The following is a 27,420-nucleotide window of genomic DNA, read 5'->3' as shown; positions in this document are numbered from 1 at the left end:
TAACACACTTCAAGATCCAATTGGGCTGTCGTGCCAATGATTATTTTTTTGTTAAGGAACAGGAACCCTGCTTCCACTTAATGGCGGACAGGACCAATTGGAGAGAGACTTTATTTCACTTTTCTGATCTATGAGTTCTTTTTTTGCAGTAATACCCAAAGTTTCAAAAATTCAGACGACCATGGTTTCGTCCAGGGCACAGGCAACTCATCAGATGCTGCCTTAACCCTGGGAGCAGCGTGACCGAAGTCGTTCAAGGGTCTTTTTCACTTGCTTATATTAATTGGCAAACATGCTATGGGTGCAATTAACTTTAACCTAAAAAAACGCGTAAAAATTCTGGCCTAAGCTGGTCGAAGTTGAAGAATTTTTTTGTTAAGAATGAAGGGGGCACTGCGACTGCTATCTATTCGATGGCGAATGCGACCAATAGGAAATACACTTCCTCCAAATTTTCTGGTCCACGGATGTCATATCTGCGCTATTGCGGTCGGTTCCTGGTTATGCCCTTTAGCTTTGTTAACGGTTTTCTGAGAAGCTTGTACCTCTCCTTTAGTGTTTTGCACCACGTACCTCCATGATGGATCATTTTTTGGTCATCCTGGGATAGTGGGTTCCATTGCATGGGATTATTCGTAATGGAGTTGTCGTCATTTGTCAATGTGTGACTTATTCACTGCAGTTGTGCTTTCTTCTTAATATATCCACTGACATCTGGCTCATTCGTCGGGGAAGTATTTCATTTGATATTGTCTGAGGCCAGAACGTTCCAATGACGCGACGCAGATATGAGTTGATGAGCGCTTGCTTCTATTGAGTAATACTTTGCGCGTCCTACTCATGTTGTTTTACAAAAATTTGGGTACAGTAAAGTTGTACCTTAGTTGATTAGATTTAGAAAAAACTCAACAAAATATTCCTGTAATATTGTAACTAATTTTACATCTATTTTTATTTTCAGCTCCGTGGTTGGAATTGGTTACGACGTAGAAAGGTAAGAATTCAAGGATACTTCAATAAATTTAACTTAAATTGATCTGATTTGTTACAAGTTGAATAGGTAAAAGTATGTAAATGGGGGAACTACACCTCCGCTCAGCCGAATTAACGAATCTAAGGAAGTATTCTCAAAACAGGCAGCATTCGTATTCCTTGTTCAAGGAAACCTTGGTGAGATATTTCTTTCCAGGGCCAAGGAAGCCGAAATGATTAAAATGTAACGCTATACTGTAGTGGGGTACACTACAAACTTTTCAAGGAGATAATTTAAGGGGAAAAAGCATATTTGAAGTGCCGATGCGATTCTCATTTTCCTTGTTTTGAGAGGCTGTGACATTACCAAAATTGACGGTGGGATGAATTTTTGCTATTTCATTCTTCAGGACAGCTTCGACTGTGGAGAGAGCGCCGCTTTTCATCTGCATTCCATTGGACGCATGAACACACGATTGCCCATTTTTTTTTTCCATAGCTACCAAAATTTATCTTCGTCCACTCCATAATGCCTGCATATAAAAACATTATGCCATGGTTCCTACAGACTGCTCAATGGAACCTAGTGCGTCAACCAATGTTTTCTAGCTCAGCTTAGAGTTTTTCAGTTCGCATCTAATTTCTTGAGCAGCGTGTTTCTCAAACGAGCCACTGATCAGCTTTCACAGGATAGTGAAATCCATTATAAGGTATGACTAATAATGGAGTTGTCGCTTTTTCTCAATGTGCAGCCTATCCTTTCCTATCCCTTTCCGTCTTCTAATAATAATCAGACCACAGGTATCTGGCCCGTATGTCGAAGTTCCTGAATTGATATTGTTTTAGGCCTGAGTGGCGGGATACTACAAAGGCAAGTGGTGAGGACTGCTTGGATCTTTCGATTAACAGTAGAGGTTACTTGTCACGTGCAACTTCCTTATAGGAATACAGAGAGAGCCTTGATGCAAAACAACTTGATCTTAGTGTTGAGATCTCTGAATTTTATCTAAAACACCGAAGAAGGATCTACTGCTTTTAATGCATCGAGGAACATTGATCTTGGTATCACTGTCGCCAGTAGGAAAGCCGCGCAGATTAACAAATTTATAGAACCCTCCAATGCTTTGCTGCTTAATACAAGTAGGAATATTGCGATTATTGGCTCGATTCTGCTTGCCTCCTTTCCTAAATGTAGAACTAATTGACCAAGGCCCATGTATAGGTGAAAGAGCGGATGTCATCAGCGTAGTTGAGGTGCATAGTCCATCGAATCCCTCCATGTCCTCCGAACAAGGAAGCTATGCATCCTGCTCCACTATGATCTGGTAGGTGTTAATGAAATCAGTGCACGCTGGCAGCGGAAACTAGTCTGGACTTTGCCTATCAGCTATTCGAGGTTTTTGTTGGTGCGGTCAAGCTTTAATCAGTGTTTGTGCATGATGGCCAATTATATCAATCCACAAGAGACCTGATATTCACCAGAGGCATGCCATTCAGAATTATGGGGAAGTGATCTTCCCACTCCTAGAGTTGCTTGACATCGTGAACAAAGAGGGTACCGTCAATCGGAGGTCATCGGAGCGCGAAAGAACTATGCTCATTAACTACTGGTAATATCCCTTACATTGACTTATCCGTTTCCATGTTTCTACAGACAGTTAAGACTTGTGACGGTAAGGGGCGGGAGTTCTGAGTAGCGCAAAAGAGAATATCTGCTTTGATGGCTTCTCAACACTCATGGATATTCTTCGGTAGACTCTTTAAAGCAACTGCTCAGTAATATAATTGTCCTATTGTTGAATCGAATCTGGATTAAATATGCGGTCTTCGGTCGAAACTTTTAGCCCCCCCCCCCAAAAGCAATTTCAGACTTAGCGTCTTAGGAAATAAGCGACTAACAAGCCGAGAGCTGATGTCAGCGCTTTTCTCATTAAGCACAGCTCCTAATCTAAACCCGGCGTGGTGTTGGAATTTTGCGGAATTCGCAAATCCTTTACTGTTATTCTTATGGTCTCCATGACCGCAATTTTCCGTCACATGTCTGAGTAAGTTGCTATTCGAATTTACCTTGGCTTTCAGATCATACATCACTATCCGCGTATCACTTTTAGGAAGTTTACCGTGGGGGTCACAAGTTCGATGGTGAGTAAACTGTACTATTAAAGTGGAGACCGAAATCTCGTAGTTAATATTTTGTCCGATACTGGTTCTGAGAATGCAACGGAGCGCCTTGCGACTAAGGTTAGTATTAATCTGAAACCAGATACAGTTTTGCTTCAAACCGGCTTTCCGATGGACAATAGTATAATGTCCTAAGACGGAATTTCATCTGTACCCCCGGTGATTTCCGCTTAAGCTGGAAAAAGTAAGAAGGGGCTGTCACTGCCGTTACGAGGTCTAGTTTATGTCCGTCCGTGAAAGTAAAACGTCGAAATCTCACATTTCACGCGGCTATCGTTTCTGTGGCATAAAAGTAATTCGGAAATTGTAGGTAGTTAACCCAGTAATCTCTATCTGGTCTAGTCGCTTTTTCCGACAAGTGGGGACTATTTGGAGTAATTTTTTGATTCTTAACGCAAAGAGGGATCACTACCCTCATACGGTATCTTCGTTTCGGCTTAGTTTTTAACTATTCAAATTATAGTGACCATGTTTTCCTTTTGTCTCAAACGGGCTGAGGATCGCTTGAGTTGAGCACGGGTAAATCAGTGTTCGGATGCTTTAGTGGTTAGAACGCTAGGCTCACGCTGCGGAAGGTTACAACGCAAATATTATTGGCGGCAGAAGGATTTGTACCCTGATTGGATGTTGGAAACCAGTCGACTCAGTTATTAATGGGTACCTGAGTCAAATGAGGGTAATAACGGGCGGGTGCAATGGTGACCCCATTGCGTCTTACAGTGTATGATATTCCTGAATCATAGTGGGTGTTACGGTCTTGAAAGAAGCCTCAAGGCACTGATCCAGTTGGGTTGTCGCGATTATTATTATTATTTCCGAGTTATCATAATCTCGGCTTATTGCCGGATTTTACCTAATACTAGTGCTAAATGGCAAGCATTTAGGCTAGGACGATACTACCTACTTAACAACTAAAGGGGCGCTGGTGGTGGTGGCCGGTAGTAGGATAATGGGAGAATCCATCGAGAACTCCCCGCAATATCGAGCACGTATGCAGAATGGTGTACTTCTGCATGGTTTGAACCAGACTGTGTGAAAGTCCCAGGACATCAAGGGAAGCCGTGAGGGATTTAGGTACAATACCTGTAGCTGAGAATATTATGGGAACTACAACCACCCGCTCGAGACGCCAAATTTCTTTGATTTCCCGAGCCAGTGGCTCATAGTTCGCCTTCTTCACCACGTATTTCCGCTCTATGTTGCTATTATGGGGGATAGCAACATCAATAATATACGCGGGGCGACCAGTCTTGTCAACTATAACGTGCTGTAAGCAGAACTATCAAGTACTGCTTGCGGCTCATATTGGTAAACTGGATATGTTCCCGTGATCAGCCCATGCTTTTATTCAAGGTTTTGATGGATAACCTTACATACAGCATTATGCCTGGTGATGTATTGCACCGGTGTCATAACAGTACAACCAGAAACGAGATGGTCCAACGTCTCTAATGCCGAACCACACATTCTGCACTGGTCGTTCTCCACCAGTTCTTTCATGATGAGCTTTTTATAAGCTTGGGTGGCGACTACGCCATCCTGAATGGCACACATGAACCCCTCCGTCTCAGCAAAGAGCTCCGCAGGTCACAGCCATCTGTTCGACGATTGCAAATGGACAAATGGCTGCCAAAGATAATTCACGTGTTTACCGTGCATTGCCTTCTTCTTCCATTCATCGATCCGCTCTTGGTCCGGTTTCACCCCACTCAGAGGATTGAAAGATCGATCTTTCAAGTTAAGTGGAGTCAGTCCACAGTCTGCCTTACAGACAGCCGCAGGCAACGGACTCGCCTGCGCTTTGCTGTAAAAATAAGCACGCAGCGAGTCGACTTGGCGATGATGTTGTGCCGCCACGTCAACCACGCCCCTACCCCCGACGTCACGAGGCAGGTTCATCTCCTCCACGGCAGGCTTTGGATGATGCATTCGGAGTTTGGACATAGTTGTCTGTATCCGCCGCTGGACGTTTTCCAGATCGGTCTTGGTCCACGGCAATATTCCTTATGCATAAGCCAATGAAGGGATAGTGAATACATTCACGCGCTTATTTTATTCTTCCCCGAGAGATGCGATTTCAGCACCAGCTTTACACGTCGCAGGAATTCGAACAGCAGAGTATCCTTCAGACCACCAACTCGAGCATGGATTCCTTGCTTCCTAGGTACTTGTAGCAGTCATAGCCTGTATGTGGAGGTCACCAATTCTTTGTCCGGCATGCGGCTCGTGATGATCTTTGCGGATGGCTTGGATTCGACAGTTGTCTAATCCAAATTCCATCCGAATATCACGGCTGAACATGTCTATTATTCGTAACAGACTTCTAAGATGGTTGTCAGTACCAGCACACAGCTTGATGTCATCTAAGTACATCAAGTATGCCAGTTCGCACTTAGCACGTAGGCCATATTTTATTGCAAAACCATGCCCTCCAGCTTCATTCAGTGGCCATGAAAGGGGGTTCAGTGCCATACAAAACCAAAGAGGACTCAATGAATCCCCCTGGAAGATGCCCGTATACGGATGGGCTGTGAGGTTTTAGCACCCTCAGATGTATGCACTGATAAGGTGGTATGCCACCCTTCCAGGACTGTCGCCAAAAACTTTATTAGTTTCGGATCAATGCGATACAGATGTACGACATCGATCAGCCAGGTATGCGGGGCGCTATCGAAAGCCTTGGCATAATCGATATAGCAACTAAAGAGGTTTCTTTGGCCTCTAGTTGCTTGTCCTACAACTACCGAGTCGATAATGAGTTGCTCTTTGCAACCCCTTGACCCGACTCCGCAGCCCTTCTGCTCCTCGGACAGAATGTTGTTGGTCTCGAGGTGCGCATTGACCCTTCCACTAATAATGGACGTTATGAATTTGTAGAGGGTTGGTAAGCAAGTGATAGGTCTTGTGTCTGCGGGGTCCTGCATCGTGTCCTTCTTAGGGATAAGGTAGGTAGCCCCCGCTGTAAGGAATTGTGGACATTCCTCCGGCCGATTCTTGAGCTCGTTTATACTGTGTGCCAACCGACTGTGTACGCTGGCAAATTTCTTATACCAGAAATTCTGCATCCGATCCAGACCTGGGGCCCTCCAGTTCTTCGAGCTGTTTATGGTTCGTCGAACTTCCTCTTCAGTAACATCCGCAAAATTCATGCCAGGCGTATTGGCGTGGCGGGTGCCTTCGGCGGTGATCCACTCAGCATGCTGGGCGGGTAACCACCAAAGTCAACCCCAATACTCTTTCGCTTCCGTCACCGAAAAATTATTATAATGGATAAGTTAGAATAACCGCTAGACTATAGCGAACAAAAAATATCTTAGTAAAGATGCAATTAGGAAGCGTAGAAACCGTTGTTTTTTTTTTTTTTTAAAAAAGGTGGGAATTTTCAACGCACGCTGGATTGAACAGGCCACTGTTGAATTTTTACTCACTAAAGTTTTCTTCGATTCCCTCCCGCTAGGCAGAACCACCATGAAGAATTACGTCGCGGGGCAGAATTAGCTAAGTTTAGCTAGGTCCCCTTTCTTCTATGCGTGGAATTCGTAGCCTTGCTTTCGCAATCTTCCTTGATAGATCCAATTATATGGTTTACTGGATACTAATCTTCCAAACTTGGTCCTCTGGAACTCAATCACAGTTTGCGCAATTTTTTGAAATATTTTATTTAAATCCTCCAATCACTGCCTGATGGCAGGGTGATGCTTTGTATTCACTGACCCTGTCTTGAGTGTTTCCCCTTTACTGTCTATTTGTCGATCTATTCCTTTTGGAGCTCTTCGTCTGCGTAAAAGAAGAAATGGACGTCAAATTGTATATGCTTGTCACCTCACCTGTAAATATGTCAATTGACATTATTCTCGATTTGACGAATGCAAAACAGACGCTTAAAGCTGTCACTCAGTTTACGTGCGTTACTTGAAATCTGAAGTGCTTTTCCCCAAATTAGGGGTACACAGGGCAAGATCGAACTTGTCACTCTGACAATGAGTAGCCTACCAGCGTACCGTAGTCCTCTTAAATTCAAAAGCATCCGTGTGAGAGCCATACTCACCGTACCTGCTTTGTCAATTTAAATCCGACCGTTTACTATGCTTTTCAATGAAGATCGTGCAGCACTTCCCAGCCAAACTTTAACAGTACTGGTTATTATGCATGAGTACAATTCAGTATTTTCAAGATAGTTTGCGACCAGAATTAGTTATATGTCATGGGCGTAGTCCACCATCGTGACCTCGTTCAGAAGATTAGACATATCACTTTACATGATGTTCCACACCAGTACGAAGCAAGTAGAGACAATGTACTGTTGGAGTCCGTCATTGGTGTCATTCCAGAGCCTTCTTTTTGCTAAATCAGTACTGAACATAGCGGTGAGATAGGTGGAAATGACAACCGTTGGGAGGGACTTTCGTATTAAGCTTGAATGCATTTCTCACATCTCACCACAATAGAATATTTTTTGGTGCTAGTCTTTCTGCGAATCGCGTTTTCTGTCAAACTAGTAACAAATTTGATGGGGGAAGTATCTGCAAGATACACCAAAAGGAAGAGTGCTCCTTTAGAGTATTTTAGTAGAGCTCTCAATATAGGTAGAGGGATAAATAGTGAGTTCGGTATGGAGAGCAATCATAATTTTTATTAGGACTTGCTTCTCGACTTGCGTGGTGCAGTCCAAAATTGTGTATCCTTCAAGGAAATCGGAGCTTAGCATTTAGTTGTCAAGCCTGGTTTCTGTAATATGGCTGGCATTATGTAGTAGAGCCAACTTAAGGGAGGGGAGGGAGGGCTTATAGACTGGTAGATTGGCTCTTGAGCGGCTAACAGTTTTACAGAAAGGATGCATTCTTCTCAAGGAACTAGTTCCATTGATCGTAAGGACCGGTCCCGTTCTTCAAATTTTCCCGCTGGTTGGTTTATTTGTAAGGATTAGAAAGAAAAATTGGGATTTGTATCTAATTTCAGAGGGTGCTTCTTTGAGGAAGTCAGATGCGGTCAGGGCTGCTGTCATTCGTTAGTTTGACACAGGAGAGAGTCGGAGATGCGCCGAACATACTCTTGACAGAACCCAGAATCTCTTTTGTGGAGGTAGGTAGGTATCATCTTTAGAAAAATACTAATTGGGCTTGGGGTTAAAAACCAGGAATCTAGAGCAAAGGAGTATGGAAGGAAAATATTTGGCAGGAGAAGAAGGTTGATCTGCAATGTTTCAATTGTGGGAATCGGGGTTTCGAAAAAAAGTTGATGCAGTGAGTCTGTAGATTTAAATGTGCAGAATAAATGGTTATACCATGTTGGGAGATCTTCACTGGCTGTGTGTTTTCTCCCGCTGGGATTGGATAATGCAAACACTTTTTTAGGTATGGCTCCAATACTATGACGTGCGGACTTGATCGATGTCAGAGGGAATGACTGAAATGACCCTGTTGTAAAGGAGATATAGGTAGCTGGTCTGAGGGTTTTTGGCTGTTATGACGGCAATTTCTGCTGTTTGAAGCATCACGTTTGTACGCCATATGTATGCCTAAATTCCGAAGAAAAATCGAGGTAGTACGTGTTTGTCTCCAGTTGTTTGTAAGAAAGTTGTTCGCTGAATAATACCTCCCCAATCTTTTACCAAACACCTGTGTTTTCTTTGTTCAGGATTAAATTGCAATTGCGCTACCAATTTATTATACAATTCAGTTGAAATCTCGAACCTTTAAAAAAAACAGAATAAAGCAAGCTGGCGAATCGAAACATCGAAAGCCATTTACTGACATACTTAAGCACAATTGAGGTTTCAACTCCATTAAAAACAATTTGGCATTCAATTGCATTACGAAGAATGGTGGAATAGCATTAAGCATTCCGGTCAGCACAGTGCTTTTCTTAAGTACCATTAAATGTCTTTAAAACATCCTCATCTCTATTCCATGCATTCCTTTCTCCCCATTAGTTCCACAGACCATTTTCATTGATTTTTTTTCTCGTTTGGGCTCCTCCAGTTGCCCGATGCCTTTCTCGCAGTAACGCAGGCCATTACATCCGTCCATTGGATGGAAGCCGGGTTAGGGTTTATAATCCTCCTACGATGTAAAACCTAATTACCATACACATCCTGTGTGACCACTTAGAAGCACTGGCACAATTCCTGACGAAAGGCTAAGTAAAAGCTACACAAACTATTTGAGCGGAGGAAGTAGTAGCAGTAGGGGTGGGGGAAGGATAATAAGGGTACCTCAAAATGAAGATGTTGTAAGAGGAGTTGAGGTGACAAGAGTTGCTAGTTTTCAGTATTCCTTGCTGCATTAAGGCTCCTAACACCCTTAGTTCAAGTGCTAGACAAGAAGTCGATTAATTAATGCGCTCAAGCTATCCCAACAGCTCGGTACGGTAGTACTGCAAGGACCATCATTAGGGAGTGCTATGCAGACTGTAGGAGTGTCATGGAACAGTGTAGCAGCACCTTTGCCGCCTCCCTTCCTGTGCTGCACCGCATATTTATCATCATTGAGGTCCTGCTGTGGTTTGATGCAGTCTGGGCGGGAGAAAGATATTGCAAAGGAGGTTGAGTTGACTAACTTTTCCCATGGAAAAAATGGTCTATCCTTATGCTGACAATATTTTTCCTTTCCACCAGGAATACTACGGACACTTGCTTGATATTGGCCCAGTCCTTTTTTCTTGCTAGTTCCCACTTTGGGCGAGCATAGTACATATGTTGCTCTGATGTATGCAGTGAGTGTGCAAATACGTGCATGTACATGAATAGCTGCTGGTTTAGAGTACAGGAGGGTAGTGCATCGAGTGGTTGGAAAAAAAATGCCGGACACTTTTTCCATTCGCTTACCCAACTGACATACGAGCTGCAGGATACAGCGGCAATGGATGCTAGGCATCCCTTGTGCTTTAAGCTGTGTCATTCTAGTGCACTTCCCTTCCTCCATTATAGCAGGATATCTTTATCCTGTGTGCAATATGTATTCGTTACGGCAGGGACAATATTTAACTTAGGAAGTGATTCGAATGCTGTTGGAATTTTTTCATCCTGCCAGCGACCAGGTAGTTTTTTCCCTGGACTGGTATACACCTGTGGGTGAATTGGGCAGAAAAGTTTTGTGAACGTATCACGAGAGATATTTGTCCGTTCTAACTTTTCTCTTGATTATTTGCGGATATAGTGAAGATAATTTAATAAAAAAACTCTGAAATTTTCCATTTTCCATTAATTGGGGGAGGGCTGCGACTTTGCAGGAGTAGTGGACACTTTGGTTCCTCGCCTTCACATGATTGCGGTCTACGATTGAATAGAAGTAATCAGAGTGTCATGGACTTAATTTGAGCACATTCATACTGTGTTGCTTATGAAAAGGTCGTATGACCATGCATAATATCAGGACAATTTAAAGTAATGTGATTGTGGCTGGAAGGGGTATTAATTGAAAGGCTTTCTGGTGAAGGTCGTTTTCCTTTTATTGGTCATTTTATTCATGAGCAGCAACTGTGATACATTTTATTATTTGCTATTCGAATATAAAAGATAAGGGTAGCAAAACAATAAACAACCATAAGTCTCAGTTTGCGTTAAACAAACTTTGGAGAACATATGAATGTATCACTATAAATACTTTGGTTTCGATAGGGGATTTAGGAAGCCTGTATGAAGCAGATATAAACGGGAGATTCTGAGCCTAAATGAAGTGAGATGGTAAGACTCTGAGGAATCCTTTCCTTCTTATCGCACTGTGTATTCAGGAAAGCATAGTGGTAGCAGAGGGGAAACCGACTACGGTACATGCCTTGAAAGTAGGTTTTTGAGAAAATATTGACTGTGAGGTTCCACTATAGCTTATGGAGAAAAGAAGGGAGCTTTCTATGAGAAATTACAAGCTGTTCTGGACCAGTTTGTGTGTGTGTGGGGGGGCAGCAAGGTCTTGCCCACCGCAACAGCAACTGTGAAAGGGTTATGCAGCTTTTACCGTCTTGGCGGCACATTTATATGAGTACAACGCCAGATGGTCAGTTGGGTTTCAACTGACTGACCGGAAATTAACAACTAGTTAGGGCGACCACATCGCGATCAGCAGTAAATTTAGAAGTTGTTCTTCAGAATTTGCTTAACGAAATGGGCACTGATATCGGTCTCGAAATGGATCATCATCCGACCGTCTTTTACCTTCGCATATGTGTCGTCATTGGGTATGCTCGCATGGAACAGATCGTTGGCCCCCAAATTGAGGACCGTTTCCAACTCCCGTGAATATTAATGAATTCTGGGTCGCCATTAGAATTGCCTTTATCTCTGTCATCGGCCACGTAAGAAAAAGACGTTAGAAAACTTGGTTTTGGGGGACAAAGTATGTAAAATGCAGCATGGCGTATGGCGTGACAAAAGGAATTCCGCCTATGCATAGGTGAGAGAAGTCACCCAAATTACGAGGAATGTTAACGGTGAACTACGATGATGAGAAGTTGAAAAAGATGTTGAAGACGCGTTTCACCACGATATTTCATCGCATAATATCCAGACCAGGAACCCTAATATACGGGCACGGATTGTTCTTCCAAACAGAAGCAACCAGTCGGAGTAATGCTGTTAGCTTAGAAGGTTTGACAACAGAATTGTTTATGATAACCCCTACAATATCAGAATTACTATTTCCACTTATCCTTTAATCATGAGAATCTGTAATCTTGTTCATTGAGCAGAAGGAGGGGCAATCGTCAAGATTCCAAAAAAGGTACCATTTATGAGTGCAACAAGTGTGCTTCCTGTTGGCGGAAGGATAGTGATTAAAATAATCCGAAAAAACATGATAGAAGGTAGGCTAGATCGAAAGAAAGCTGGCTAGTTTTCAGTTTGAAACCGCCTGTACTGACCACTTTGATATCACTGGATGATTGCGGTGTGTATACCTGGTCCACATCCTTCTCATCGACTTCAAAGTGGTTTTTGACACCGTCTACAGGGGGTGATCGGAAATGCTCTACGAAAGAGAGACATACAGGAGAAACTTATAGCACCGAGGTAAATTCTTGGCGGGGTTCGAAGTCCAAAGTGGAGCTCGCCAGGGTTGCATTTTGTCACGAAATTTTTGTCTTCACATTATCGATGATGCTTCTAGTTTCACAAATACCTCGACTGCGCTGATGATATCTGTTAGCGGTCCCACCAAGTTATAGACCTTAGCAAAATGTCTTTGAATTTGAAATAAATAAATACGAAAAATATCAAGGTTTTCAGTTTAAAGGGTCAGCGCATTCTTTCTATTTGCATTCATGACCGACGAAACTGTGTCGAACAATTTATATCTAGATAGCGTTGCTTATGACAATTGCCTCGAATTTGATGTCGGTCGATGAATCAACAACGCTAAATCTGTCTTCGTTGTTTCGCTTCAAATATGAAAACGCGACAATTTCAACATTAACATCAAGTTGAGGCTGCTCCTCGCTAATGCTTCCCATATGCCCCTATACGGGGGTAATAAATGGGAAGTGAATGCCACTGTTACGCTGGAGCTCTGAGCTTTCATTAATTCATTTCTGCATCTTATCATGGCGGAATTGTGACCAGAGACAATTTCGAGGTCAGGACTTCTAGCCAGCCAGCGTTCTAGCCAGATAACCGTGGACCTGTTGACCAGAAGACGGGAGTGTGAAGTGATTACTGGGAAAGAGCGACAATTCCAGTGCAGGTTATCCCATGCAATGGAACGCAATAGTCCAGGATGGCCGGTGAGTGAGTCGCTCTAGAATTACGTGATCTAGAACAGCAGAGGCAGAGTACAAACGACGCGTAGGTATGGTTGACGGGCTATACGCTAAAGAAGAGTTAATAGCAATCATATAATTCCATTCGTGTTCCAATGGCATATTGTAGCACACTTGGTTTTTGCGGTTTTTCTTCTATGACTGGAGGGACAAATCTGAAAAAGACATCGCTGCGGCCACTTGCAGCAATATGTGGTACCTGCACCACTAAACCAACCTCCACTTTTCTGCTTTTGTCCCCGTGTGACTATCGTGAAGTATTACTTCGTAGGAAAGGCTCTCCCACCAAGTTTAGGACACGCGTTTGGCACGCTTTATAGACTCGTTCCAGTACTTGTGGTTATTTTTGAATCGTAGCAATTCTGGCGTTTAAACTTCTTTTCAGACAGTGAAATATTATTTGTTCTGGGTTTCGTTTTTAGCGAGGTATACGATACAGTGGGGAGATCTTCTTCGTCATTTCGTTCGCCAGATCTAGTCTCACCATTTTTAACCATGATTTAGTGGCATGAATGGTTTTACTTCTATGTGGCTCTACACCACGGCGTGTCTCCCAACTATAATCACTGCTAGTTTGTTTGCAAAACCAATCAATGTTGCATCTTCTAGCATGTGAAGCCATGCACTCCATTCTAAATGACACTTCATAGCAGGAGTTTCAATGTGGAAGCTTGAGGGATACCTACCAGAAATAGCCTCCACGTATCAGTAAACCCTTCCCGTGAGATAACTCTTGATTAAAGAGCCAAGTGGTCAGTGACACCTAGTTTGATCAGGGTTCTCGTAATCTCCCCTCGGTCATGCCAAATTAAATGCATTTTCGACATCAAATGTAATAACCATGCAGTGCTAACAAATGGCCAAGGTTTTCCGAAACAGATCCACGACTATTGCTATTGTATCGATTGTAGCATGGGCTCGTTGAATTCCATACTTCCGCTTTGAGAGATTACCCACAAGCTAAATGAAAGCCAGCAGGCTTTTGTATATTATCCTTTCTAAAATCTTCTCCACAGTGTTTAAAAGAGAGATTGGGCGATATGCTATTGACACCCTACTGAACCATTAGGTGAGGTTCACTCTTCCCCTGTTGCGAAAAAGAGTTGTAATTGTCTTTAATAAGAGTCATGGGAACAACATTTGGGTTGATTTTGGCCTATATGTTTTGTTCGTTACATACCTATTGGCAGGGCCACACGGGTTGGTACTTGCATCGAGGCACGACTGCCCGTGGCAATTAAGTTCATTTTTTCGTATGGCCTTTTTACAGATGTTTTGGAAATTTTGGTATTCCATTCATGGTTGCTTCCTTCATGCCGTTAGAGGAAAACTCCTTGCTAGCGGGCGCGATGATCTCAATTTTAGGATTTCCTGGTTCCATCGCTATTTAAGTTTCTTCGTGGCATCACATTGTAGCGTCGCATGCCTCGGCAATACGGTGACACAGTTGATCTACCGTTTCCATTGCTTTACTCTTTGGACGGTGAACTCCTCCGAAGTCCACCAGGAATGTATCTTTAACTAAGATTTTGGTAGACTAGCCACATATCCTCGTTTGTTTACTTCTTGTGCTCTTTCGTTTGTCCTTTTCAATGTTTTCAATGCTCAGATAGATGGCCGTTGATTGTTGCTCAATCGAAACCGGCTCCCGGGAATGCTATTGTGTCCTGTATGGTTTGGCCTCCGCATGCCCATACCGTCGTGTTACCAGACGTATCTTGACACAGGTTACGCTACTGTAATTTTAGTGAGGTTCACAAACTACCGGCTCAACTCTCGAAACGCTAGTAAGAGTAAATTTCAGCTGCTTCAAAATGGTTGAAGTTGATTTATACTTATAATCCAACGGAAATTTGGGCGTAATCTGCCTTATTTAGATTTGGAAGAAATTGGAATAAAATCCGCTCATGACTTAACAATGGCTCGGTTAATACTAGAGTGAATAAATGAGTACGTCAGTCGATGAACAAGGAGTTGTTGTGTGCACGGAATAATCAATACATTCCGTATATCAACTGATGTTTGAATATTCGAATAATGAAAGAGGATATAAAAGTTGCAAGAGGAAATCAGTAAATGCTGTCAGGTTAAGATAAATGATTGATTGCATATCAGCAATCGTTCTTGCACGTCATCAGGATAACTTTCCCATACTCTTTGGGCTTTCGGGGTTCATGCATGCATTCTGTGCTGTGAGACAGAGTGCATTAGCACCAGTTTATGCTTGGTCAATGATCTGCTCCTTGGTATTAAAATACTGAGTTGCGGTCATTCTTTACCAACCCAATTTTCTATTGTAATAATACTTAATGTCAATGAGGTTGGATCACTTATGTACAATCCCTTTGCTTTTAACAATAATTGATTTGGAACTTATTCTCTTCGAATACTCCCTGTGGTTTTGATCACGTAACCTGCATGGTGGTATAGTGACAGGTACTCAGCGTCGATTTGAACCTTGCTCCTCTGGAGTTGTCCCGTCGAAATACGCTTGCATCTCTTTGTGATAGCTAGGCTTGGGAATGTCGAGGGAACGGGGTCCTTTTGGAAGTCTCAAGCGTCATGTCTATAATTTCATGTATCTTATATATGATACGTTGGAATCACCTCACAATCTAGAACAACACGGTTAGGAACTCTAATCTAATTTGGCGCTGCATTGCTTAGATTGAAGAGCGCTTATATATGATATCGTAGACATAGTATTCACATCTCTTACCATCGACTTCGATGTTCAGACCAATCTTGGCGAGCGAATCCTCATCAGCCTAATTTACGTGGCCATACCATCGAAGATGTCTCTCCCGCAATTTTTCAGGATCAGTGCAACCCCATATCAATCGCCGGTATATTAATTTCGCATGTGATCAAGGCGTGTTTCGTCGCTAGTTCAACGGAACATTGTTTTTTAGAGTCGCCAACATTCATAATCGTAAAGAACGACAGCGTGGACCACACTGCGCAAATTTCAGGTTTGAGACGTTCGTTGGCACGTCGATCACAAAAAACACCAGTTGTGGAACGCCAGTTCATCCAGGTTGGGCTAATACGCGAAGCAACTTCATAACGCAGTTCACCATTGACTGATAGTATTGATTCGAGATGTTTAAATAGCGCAGTTTTGGGCAGGTCGCTGCCACTTATATAACGATAATTTTAAACAAATTGCTCAAGATCATCTTTCCTATTATGGTAAACGTCAGGAGAACATCATCTGCATAAAGCACTATATAGGGCGCTGTATGGTGGATGTCCTGTATGACAGCGTCCATAATAAGAATAAAGAGAAGTGGTGAGAGGGCGCTTCCTAAATGAACACTGACAGAAACACAAAGCGGTTTTGATACATCACTTTTTGGATCCGACGATAATTTGATGATTCTGCAGGACTATCTTCCTTTTTCCATAATGGAATTGTAGTGATATTCTACTTTCCTGAATAACCCACTGAGTCACAGTGTTGGGTTCCAGTTGTTTCCTTTCCAGAGCACAGATGCGATGTCGTTAGGTGCTTTCCCAGGTGATAATTTACTTTTTAATGACCAGCGAATATTCCTACTATGACCCCAAAGTGGCTCCTGGTGAGGTCTAAATAATCCTTCGATCGTTTAGGTTCATATCCCTCCCTAAGAATCCTGGGTCGTTACTTTCCTGTTCCCCCAGTGTATGTAGTTCCCTCACTAGTTCTTCATCATTCCTTAGGTTCATGGTTCTGGCCCGTATAGAGGCGTTTCTGCTCCTTCCCTCCTCAGCTCAACCGCTGCCTCATGGCCATTGGATTCAACATGGTCAAAAATCTAAACTGTCCCTGCCGGTTTTGCGCATACACCGCCGGCTTTGCCCTCCTGTCATTGCCGTGATTGCGTTGGAAATGCCAACATCTGTATCTAAAGATGAATAAGAGTGAATTCCAGAAGGACGTGGCATGCCCTTATTGCCTCACTGACACTCATCCAAGCCAGTCTTTGAAATTTGTGTAACTCTCGGCCTGTTGTATTAGGTTCAGTTCTTTGTGTCCAGATTTACGCACCGTACGCAATTATTGGCCTTTCTATTGCAGTATATGCCCATTATAGTATTTTCAGGGTGCATCTCCATTTTTTCGATGCCATTCACCTGCCAATAATCAAAGCTCTTCTAGGTTTCTGACATTTGTTCCCAACATAAGTCTCCCAGTGTAGTTTTTGGTTTAGCGTAATTGCCGACAATTTGACGTTTGTTTCTTCAGAGTGAAATTATGCGGTGTTTCCAACGATTAATTAGTTGAAGTAATAAAAACTTGTTGTTTCTTTTTCGTTGGTGTGGGTATTTATTCTTGCAAATACTGATATTTCGGGAACCCCTTCCCTTCATCAGTGCTAACAAGCTTTAACAAGTTTTAACTTGTTAGCAGTGATGAAGGGAACAAGTGGTTCCCGAAATATCGGTATTTGCAAGAATAAATACCCACACCAACGAAAAAGAAACAACAAGCCTTTATTACTTCAGTCTGTTTCTTGTTTAATCTCTATATCATATAGTCAAATAGTTGTCAGTTGAGCAAGCCTACACTTCCTGGTAAAGTTGTAAAGTGGTACTAGGGTAGCCTTGACTGGCTTGATGCGAAGCCATGCCTTCCTACACCAGGTACTAGCAATTCAGAACCCAGTTTGGGTTCTATCACATAGGCTGCTCCTACTGATTAATACAATATGGTCAGCATAATCCTGGACCTGTGTTCTATATATTTTTCAGCTATCCTAGGACTTACTCAACTATACTATACAATAGCCGTAATAGTACTTCACCCTGTGGCCAATCTTGAGTAGTATCATGACAATAGGCTTTGCCCCTGTCTTCACTTCTATTTGCCTGCTTTCTAACATCCAGCCCATCCATAAAGCCAGAATGTTCCCGGCTCCCTTCAGATTTAGGGCATCTTGTATCTCTGTGTGTGATGTGTTATCGAACGATCCTTTAATGTACAAAAACGCACATAGTGTTATTTTTTTAGTTTTTATGGCATCAGCTGAAAGGTTTTCTCGTTTGACTATCCTGCCTAATAAACATGTTTACATGGATCTAGGGGAATAAGTCCTAGAACGTTTTCTAAGACTATCTTCACTGCGTTGTGCACAAAGGTCAGGTAAATTGGTAAAAACTACTTTCGGCCATCTCTACATCATCATTATCAACGGCCTGCCTTAATAAGGAAGTTCGGACATCATGGTTTTGCGCCGAGGTCCACCAATTCGATATCCCTAAAAGCTGTCTGTCATCCAAACGGATTAAGTAACCCAACCAACCCAATCCATTTTGCCGGATTTTTTCCACAACTAGATGGTCGTGGTATCGCCTACAAATTGCGTCGTTATAGAGGCTACAGAATCGACTATCCTCTTGTTGGGGGCCAACAATTCTTCGAAGGATTCCTCTCTCGAACTCGGTCAAGAGTTCGTATTTTTCATTGTTTAAAATCCAAGTCTCTGAGGAATACATGAGGACCGGCAAGATTAGTGTTTTGTACAGTAAGATCTTAGACTTTATGGTGAAACATTTAAAGCGGAACAGTTCTTATAAGTTGACATAGTCTCCGTTAGCCGTAACAGCCGTGCGTGGAGATTATCGTCGTGGCTGTTATCAGTGGTGATTTTTGAGATTTCATGCTGTTGTCTCATTGGTTTTTGGCGCTGACGTTGCCGCCAATTATTTTGTCTTGCCTTCATTGAAATGCAGCTCAAGATCTCGCGCCGCCTGCTCGATCTGGATTAAGGTAGATTGAACATCTCGGGTTGTTCTTCTCATGATGTCGCTAACGCTAGCGTAGGCCAGTAGTTGGGTGGGCTTAAAGAGGATAGCGCCTTTCCCATTTACCACAACATCACAGATCACTTTTTCCAGGGCCAGGTTAAAACGGTCCACTTCTTTTCTTAGATCGTTGTTGTTGTTGAATGTCTCGACAGAGATGCTGTGCTTTTATCTAGCTCCGTACCTTAGCCAGGGTTAGCCTAGTCAGTCTTGTCAATTTCATTGCGATACCAAATTCTCTCATGACTGTGTGCGGGTTTACCCTGGCTATTCCGCCATATTGACCTAGAAGTTGATGAAACGATGGTGCTACTGATGGTCATATTCCAACAGCTTTTCCAACGCTTGCGCAGGGAGAAAATCTGATCTATAGTTGATTTGTCTGGAATAAAGGATTTTCTGACATAATGGGCATAAGGGGCTATCTGAGCTAGCAAGATAGCGGGGAATATTTTACAGATGGAACTCAGCAAAGTGATACCTCTACAGTTGCTGCACTACGTCATATCGCTATTTTTACTTATGGGATATGTAATACCTCTTTGCCAGTCCTCAGGCATTGATTCACTGTTCCGCTCCTTGGGTATAAGTTGATGAAGCGCCAAAAAATTCAAGTTTGGTTTTGAAATCATAACTGGGGCAGACTTCGAGAGTTCGTTTGTAGGGCGTGAACGTTATTCCGGCTTATGTTTTTAAATTTGCCTCATGACCAGCGCATCTCTTTTAACGCTGTTACATCAGATTATATTGGAACATCGTTTTGACTAGTTGCTGGGTTGCATTCGATCTGTACAGGCAGCGTGCGTGCGTGCGTGATCGCTCGCCATCGACTTCGATGTTCAGACCAAATTTAACAAGTGAATTCGAAGACGACTCTTTCGCAATTTTTTTCATCATTGGTGCAACTCTATATCGATGGCAGATATTCTGAATTAGGATGTGATCGAAACGTGTCACCCACTAGTCCAATGTAACATCTTCGTTTCCATTACCGCAAGACGCTCTTCATTATCTTTTATAGTCGGCCAACATTCAGAACCAAAAGAGCGACAGAACGGACGACATTGCGGTCAATTTTAGATTTAAGACGTTTGTTGATACGTCGATCACAAAGAATACCAATTGTGGAATGCAGCTTCATCCAGGTTGCGCTAATACGTGAAATAATTTCATAATGCAGTTCTCCAGACGAGTTCGTGTGGCACACGGTCAAACGCTTTCTCTAGATCCAGAAATACAGTGTAAAAAGGGTGTTTCTCCATGAGTGACCGCGGAGCGTGTATTGCGTTAGTAGTTCCGCAGCTCTCTACAAATCTGGTTATTTTAACAATTATTATTCGCGAATACGGTTGTCAAGGATGCGTTCAAAAATCTTCATGGAATGGGAAAATAATCGGACGGTAATTTGAACATTCTCCTGGAGTACCTTTTTTTCATATTGGAACTGTGGTACTCTCTTGCTAGTCAGATGATGTTCTACCTTCCTGAACAGCTCGATTAAAGAATTCACTGAGCTACAGTGTTCGGTCTCAGCTCTTCGCTTTCCAGAGCTCAGAATGGATGTCATCAGGTGCTGTTGTTTTCTCCGATTTCATTAGTTTCATCCTCGCTTCCTCTCTTCAGTTGCGTTGACATGAAGGCCCTGGGGCCTTACCGTGAGTAACTGCCGTGTAGGAATAATCCCACGGTCCTCTTCGGACACGGGTTGATCTAGAGACCACAATCAGAGCCCCGCCATGACTGGCACAGCGGTACTGATTTAAACTGAGTACAGGCTCAGCATTTATCCCAGTGGATGCAAGGCCTATCTAACACCTCTGCCGCAACTAAGGGGCTTGGCGCCCGAGTTGTACAGCGCAAATCCACGCTTGAACTTCAAGGAGCTCTGCCCGTGATGCAGACATAACCATAACCAGCATGAACTTCAATCAGGGGCCAACCGCAAAAAACCGAGCCGAGAGCACATCCTCCAGAAATTTTTCTGGAGTATATGCTTTCTCAGGGCCATCCCGGTTACTATAGTACCAGATAACCTCCGGTGAGGCTTCGTGGCAAGCGCCACTTCAGGTGGCTCCCTTGTAAACTCGGGTCTGATCGCCCTCCTGGAGTACATGTGGACGGCAGGTTGCGCTGACAGGTGGAACTGCTTCAAATGTCAACAATGATTCTGGAAGTGGAGGATGAAAAAAATTCTTTAGTTGAAATCTGGTTTAAATATTCTCGCCGCTCTCTATCCGTCGCGACTCAACTTTGCTTCCTAGTTGGTATTCTTATAAATTTGCCAATTGACAACCGTCGAGAAACTTGTGGTAGAGGCGTTTCTTTTCGCGGACCTTCATTTGAACATCGTCATTCCAAAGCCAAGCATCTCAGTTGGTGTACCGCTTACCTGGCTTGGTGACCTCGAGGGTTGCAGAGGCCGTTTTATGGATTGGGTCTTTAATTTGTTTCCACGATTTTTCCACATTCGGAGTTTCCCTTGTGACTTCATCTTCTGTTTCCTGTGTAGGGTTGTTAGCCCTACCCAACCCTAATCAGGGGGACTAGTCGGGACAATTTTTCCCGTTTTTAGTCGCGGGAGACTCGCCTTTATCCCTCTTCGTGCGCAGCTTTTCGTTAGGAAAGAACTCCAAGCGGTTACCACTTGGAAATGGGGTCTGGTAGTAAAGCTGTTGGTGTTGGTTCAGCAGGCTTTTCCTAGGTTTTATACTCCATAGTGTGTACCAATCAGCGCTTCACCCTGGAACTCGCATTACCCTTTGACAACCAACTTCTATATCCTTGGTATATTTCCTAAAACCACCTTTAGGAGAGATCCTAAGATGATTTTAAAGGTTCCTTTGAAGTAATGTTGGGAAAATGCCATCTACTACAGGAGATTCCATCTTCTTCCTTCAGGCAGCAAAAGAATAATTCGTTAAATTTTCTCGTTAGACGGATGCACTTTGTGTGGGAGGTTTTTTTTACGCAGATAATGTGATCAATTTTTGGGATTAAGACGGTATTTGGCCAACGGTAAGTTCAGCGACGTGGCAAAACCTGCCTTAGAGCTCCTTACTAAGGTATAATAGTTCTAGACCGGATATCGATTGTTGCGCCATTGATGATGGTGATGAGTTCTTCTGCTTGAGTGGTCATTTTGTTTTTTTTTGCTTCCAGTATTTATTGTTCTAGCTGCTATTAAGGACATCCTCCATTATTATGGCCAGAAGATACCAAAATCTGAGGCGAAAGAGACATTCACATGGATAAGTAGACTTTGGTCAGCTCGTATGGTCCTTTGGTCATCTTGCAACTGTGACTTGTGTGGGATCTTCCCGGTTTCGTCCGGCGAATGGCAATCTAGATAAGCCGACCTCTGTCGAATAGGATGAAGGTTAAAGAATAAGAAGATTCTTCGAAATTCCGGAAAAAGTTAACTGATAATGCAAACACTACTTTTACGTAATATCCGCTACCATTTTCGTCTGCTCGTTTGCTTTAATATAATTGATTCAAATAATTCAGGGATGAAGGCTTCCAAGTTTTGATTGATGGTGGTGCCGGTTGCTTTGTGTATGCACTTCCTTTCGAACAAATGCTGAACCTCGGTATTTTCAGCTTTTGTTGGGATGGTGGCACTTCAGATTATCAAGTAGAATACGAGAGTTGAAAAACGCTATTCATTCTGCCACTATCAGCAGACGATACTATTTTAGATGAGTAAATTGTTCCGCGCCGTTCGTCTCCTGATAGTTGTGAGTCTGGAAACATTTGTCACATATGCATATGTATCTAACACATATGACACTTTCTCCATGAAAGGTGTTAACATATGGTATGTGCACTTGAAACGTTTTTTTACAATTCAAGTCATTGCGAACCAGATTCACCTTTGCTGAGGGAGCTTTCATGGATAAAATATAAAATAATAATCGTCTCCAATCCACATTTTTTTTGACAATGTGTCTGGAATTTTGAAAAGGTAGTTGAAATGAATCCTCAAGGACTGTAGAGGCTATAGAAAAAGGGAACTAAGAAGGACGTGTGTTGTAGCAAATATACTACATTTGAGGACAATGGCTTCAACGTTGCACGGAGTAAACATTTGAAATTATAGCGCATCACTGCCTTTATTTATCAAGTTAACCGAATCCACGGAGGTCCTAGCTCAGAAGCTATCAGCCCACGTTAAGTCATAGTAAGCGGTGTATAAACAGGTGGACCCTATTCCCGCATTACTGAAACTTCCAGGTAGCATAGTTACTGGACAATCAGGGATACAGTTGCAATCCGCGATCTTCTGCCTTGTGAGCGTTGGGTGATAAATATGTTTTGAAACTTGTCACACAAGTTTGTGAAGCTGGCTTGCATTATGTCCAGGGCAGGTTGCTGCATGCTTGCTGCAAGGGCTCTTCAGTAGAGGTAGCCGGTTTCAGTCAGTCTAGATTTGATCGCGATGAAGGGCGTATCAGGTGGAAATGCCGCCGTCGGTTTAGGTGGTTTTTGAGCCTTAAAAGTGTAATTTGCGCAATGTGTTGGGCTAATTACTCGTAATTTTTAAATATAATTGAAGTAATGAGATTAGTTAGTTTTCGTTTTCGAAGAGTGTTTTTGTTATTTTCTGTGTGAAGTGCGGGTGCTATAGCTGGAGATTCTCGAAAATTTGGGGTTGTTTCCTGTAAGTACACGTTCCTTCCATTTTGAAGTGAAAGATTTTAGTTTTGGGTTACATTTGGCACAATAAATACTCATATGGAAGGCATTTTCAGGGATCAAGAGATTGATCCTGTTAGTGGTAGTTGCTTGGGAAGCATAGGAATCTTGAAATTTGTTACTTTGCAGTTCTGGACATATGCATACATGTCCATACTGGAACGAGCATTCTGGACATGTACTGTGAGGTGCAAGCTTTGTCGAAGCCATAAGAAATTAAAAATCTTGGTTTTGTCCTGTCTTATCCTTTTCGTGTAAATTTCGTAGCAAATTGTGGAGAAATTGGTTGAGTTGAATCGTTGCAGAAATGTTGGCAACTTATGAGGGTAGGCTATTGCGACAGTAGCTTATATTGAAGTGATAATTTGTGCAGTGATAATTGGCGTTGAAACTTGAATTAACTTGAAAAGGTTTTAGAAGAGGTTCATGGGATATCTAATGAAAAAAGTTAGTTTGCTTTATGAAAATCCATCCCTTTTTTCTTCAACTCAGCTTGATTTACGAATCTGTTAATTGCCGGGTTAGGTAGATACCACAGAAGTTGAATGAAAACCATGTTTATATATGTGATATGTTTATTTAAGGGGGTCATCCCGTGTGAAGGCCGTTTTTTTCTCGTTTTAGAAATTTTTTGTGAAGAATTGGATAAAGATACAAATACGAAATTTGCACCATATATTTATTAATATCTTAGACATGCGTAGTAATTTTTTCAGCCCGATAGCTTAGTTCATTATTGAAATACAGAGCAATTTATACATCCATCTCCAAAAAAAGGTGTTTTTCTGCTGCCACGCTAGAGGGCGCTGTGATGTAAACGGCATTTTAACGTGCACACTTAACTACAGTCCGCAAATTAGGATTATTAAAAAATTAAATCTAAATTTTTGGCGGGGTTTTAAACTTTTTTTTGTTAATTTTCGTGTTTTTTTTAAGGCTTCTTTAATGAATATAAAAAAAAAATTACTGAATGAATCGCAATTATCCTAGTTTGCGGGCCGAAGAAATATGTTCTGAATAAGTCGTGAAAATTTCAAAGAATTTCGTTGAATAGATTTTGGGCTATGGTGGCAGCCGATTTTCAATATTCAGTTTCGAGAAAAACGCATTTAAAAAGTAAAATGTGGTTTTTGGCCATAAAATCTTATCTGATCATTAATCTGCTATACCAAGTCCATAAACCTTAGGTTTCTTGAAGAAATACATGTACAGCCTTGACTTCAATTCTCAATTCTCTTAGTGAAGTCATTCGGACGTCATTCAGACTGATAAATACGCGCTTTATTACGGTGATCGACATAAATCTGGCATGTGACTTATTACGTGTTTAATACTATAATTGCCGAACGAAAATGGATGCTGGAATAGACTGGATTGGTTGCGTGTTTGGTATCATGATGATGTGTATTTAAGAGAAGCAATTGATGTATTAACTTAGGCTTCGAAGCATTGGTCACGCATGTGGTGTGTGGATTGGTGGGCTTTGAGGTAGTTGTTCGCAAGAACGCTGGCTTACAGGATGAGAAACGTTTTGCGGTAGGATATCATTGCGACTGGCAGCTTCATCAAGTCGCGGGGAGACCTTTCGAAGTTCCCTGTATGTATTTGGATAGAGTTCAATATTGGACAGGCGGATATGGAGGTGGTTCTTAGACAGGGTGAGGGTCCTATCACGGAAAGGAATACTGGGGAGAAAATTTATTTCTCAACAGAAAGAGAGGTACTTGACCTATTATTTTTGCATGGTGTGAACATAATCCTTTTATGTGCTCATTGAGCTTATTTTCAAATTTGTATATCAGCAGGAAGTATCAGATCCTTGGCAATACTGAAGTTTGAATTCTGGGCACTGGTAGGTGTTTATCGTGATTGATTTACACTCGATCAAGATATTTAGATTCCTTGTAATGTGAAATAGGAAAACATCGTATTCACATTTGTTCAAGATGACTATAACGGTACTCTCCTTTGTCCTTGAATATGGCTGGAGAATTTTTTTGTGGCTCTGTTAGTGGTTTCATTAAGAAGCTGAAGACCAACCTCCATTTAAATGGCTTCATTGGCTTCTTCTGTTTTATATATAGATTATAACCGGCCTAGTATTGACTACAACGTGACTTTGAAATTTTATGTCTTCTACTGATATTTTAAAGCTTTATTTTTTTTACGGAATGTCCTCACCTGTTCTGCATCTGTCATTTGTTTGCTAAGAAGTTTCCCAAAAATTAATTAATATTCTGGATCCTGTTAATGTGCTGTGAAATTAACCTTTCGGAAGTAATAAAATCCTCGTCCCTCCTGGTGACTATTGAGTGTATATATAGTCATTATCATCATCATCAACGGCGCAACAACCAGTATCCAGTCTAGACTTTTCGGGCTGGATCATACTCATCCATACGGATTAAGTGATCCGCCCACCGCAACTTATTGAGCCGGATTTTATCCACAACTAGAGGGCCGTGGTATCGCTCATAGATTTCGCCGTTATGTAGGCTACGAAATCGTCCATCATCATGTAGAGGGCCAAAAATTCTTCGGAGGATTCGAGCGAAACAGTTTTTGTAAGGTGAAAGAGGTTCTGTTCTGCCAACAACCGTGCGTTGATTTCATCGTCATAGCTGTTATCGATTGCGATTTTCGACAGATAGGAGAAATTATCAATAGTCTCAAAGCTGTAGTCTCCTATCTTTATTCTTTCCGTTTGACGAGTGCAATTTGATGTTATTGTTTGGTTGGTTTTTGTTGCTTACATTGCCACCATATATTTCGTCTTGCCTTCATTGATGTGCAGCCCAAGATCTTGCGCCTCCTGGTCGATCTGGATGAAGGCAGTTTGTGTGTCTCGTGTCGTTCTTCCGAGTAGTTGGATGGACTTAAAGAGGATAGTGCCTCTCGCATTTACATCTGCATCACAGACTACCTTTTCCATCATCATCATCATCAACGGCGCAACAATTGGTATTCGGTCTAGGCCTGCCTTAATAAGGAATTTCAGACATCCCGGTTTTGCGTCGAGGTCCACCAATTCGATATCCCTAAAAGCTGTCTGGCGTCCTGACCTACGCCATCGCTCCATCTTAGGCAGGGTCTGCCTCGTTTCCTTTTTCTACCATAGATATTGCCCTTATAGACTTTCCGTGATGGATCATCCTCATCTATACAGATTAAGCGACCCGCCAACCGTAAATTATCGAGCCGGATTTTATCCACAACCTGACGGTCATGGTATCGCTCATAGCTTTCGTTTTTATGTAGGCTACGGAATCGTCCATCCTCATGTAGGTGGCCAAAAATTCTTTGGAGGATTCTTCTCTCGAACGCGGCCAAGAGTTCGCAATTTTTCTTGCTAAGAACCCAAGTTTCCGAGGAGTACATGAAGACTGGCAAGATCATAGTCTTATACAGTAAGAGCTTTGACCCTACGGTGATACGTTTCGAGCGAAACAGTTTTTGTAAGCTGAAATAGGTTCTGTTGGCTGACAACAACCGTGCGCGGATTTCATCATCATAGCTGTTATCGGTTGTGATTTTCGACTCTAGATAGGAGAAATTGTCAACGGTCTCAAAGTTGTATTCTCCTATCCTTATTCTTCCTATTTGACCCGTGCGGTTTGATGTTGTTGGTTGGTTCGTTTTCGGTGCTAACGTTGCCACCATATATTTTGTCTTCCCTTCATTGATGTGCAGCCGAAGATTTCGCGCCGCCTGCTCGATGTGGATGAAGGCAGTTTGTACGTCCCGGGGGTTCTTCCCATGATGTCGATATCGTCAGCATAGGCCAGTAGTTGGGTGGACTTCCAGGGCCAAGTTAAAGAGGACGCATGATAGGCATCCCTTAGACCGTGGTTGACGTTGATGGTTTCGGGAGTGATCCTGCTACTTTCATCTGGCCTCGCACATTGGTCAGGGTCAGCCTAGTCAGTCTTATCAGTTTCATCGGGATACCGAATTTTTCCATGGCCGTGTACAGTTTGACTCGGCTTGTTATGCTTCGCTATCACAGGCGGCTGATTTTTTAATAAAACTTCCGCG

At 42.4% G+C, this 27,420-nt stretch overlaps 1 protein-coding gene across 24 annotated transcripts in view; it reads left to right on the top strand.

Moving 5' to 3' along the window:
- LOC119649806 (hemicentin-1) overlaps positions 1-27,420 on the top strand; it is a 604,512-nt gene that overhangs the window by 67,877 nt on the left and 509,215 nt on the right. For all 24 annotated transcript variants that reach the window (XR_005249199.1, XR_005249198.1, XR_005249196.1 and 21 more), the window contains exon 3: positions 962-994. The gene's annotated coding sequence lies outside the window, so the exon portion shown is untranslated. The remainder of the gene's footprint in view (positions 1-961; positions 995-27,420) is intronic.

The sequence above is a fragment of the Hermetia illucens genome, chromosome 2 (assembly GCF_905115235.1).
Source record: "Hermetia illucens chromosome 2, iHerIll2.2.curated.20191125, whole genome shotgun sequence".
In the NCBI taxonomy this organism is placed as follows: Eukaryota; Metazoa; Arthropoda; class Insecta; order Diptera; family Stratiomyidae; genus Hermetia; species Hermetia illucens.
The sequence above is the reverse complement of the archived record's forward strand: the minus strand, read 5'-3'. Positions and strand labels throughout refer to the sequence as shown.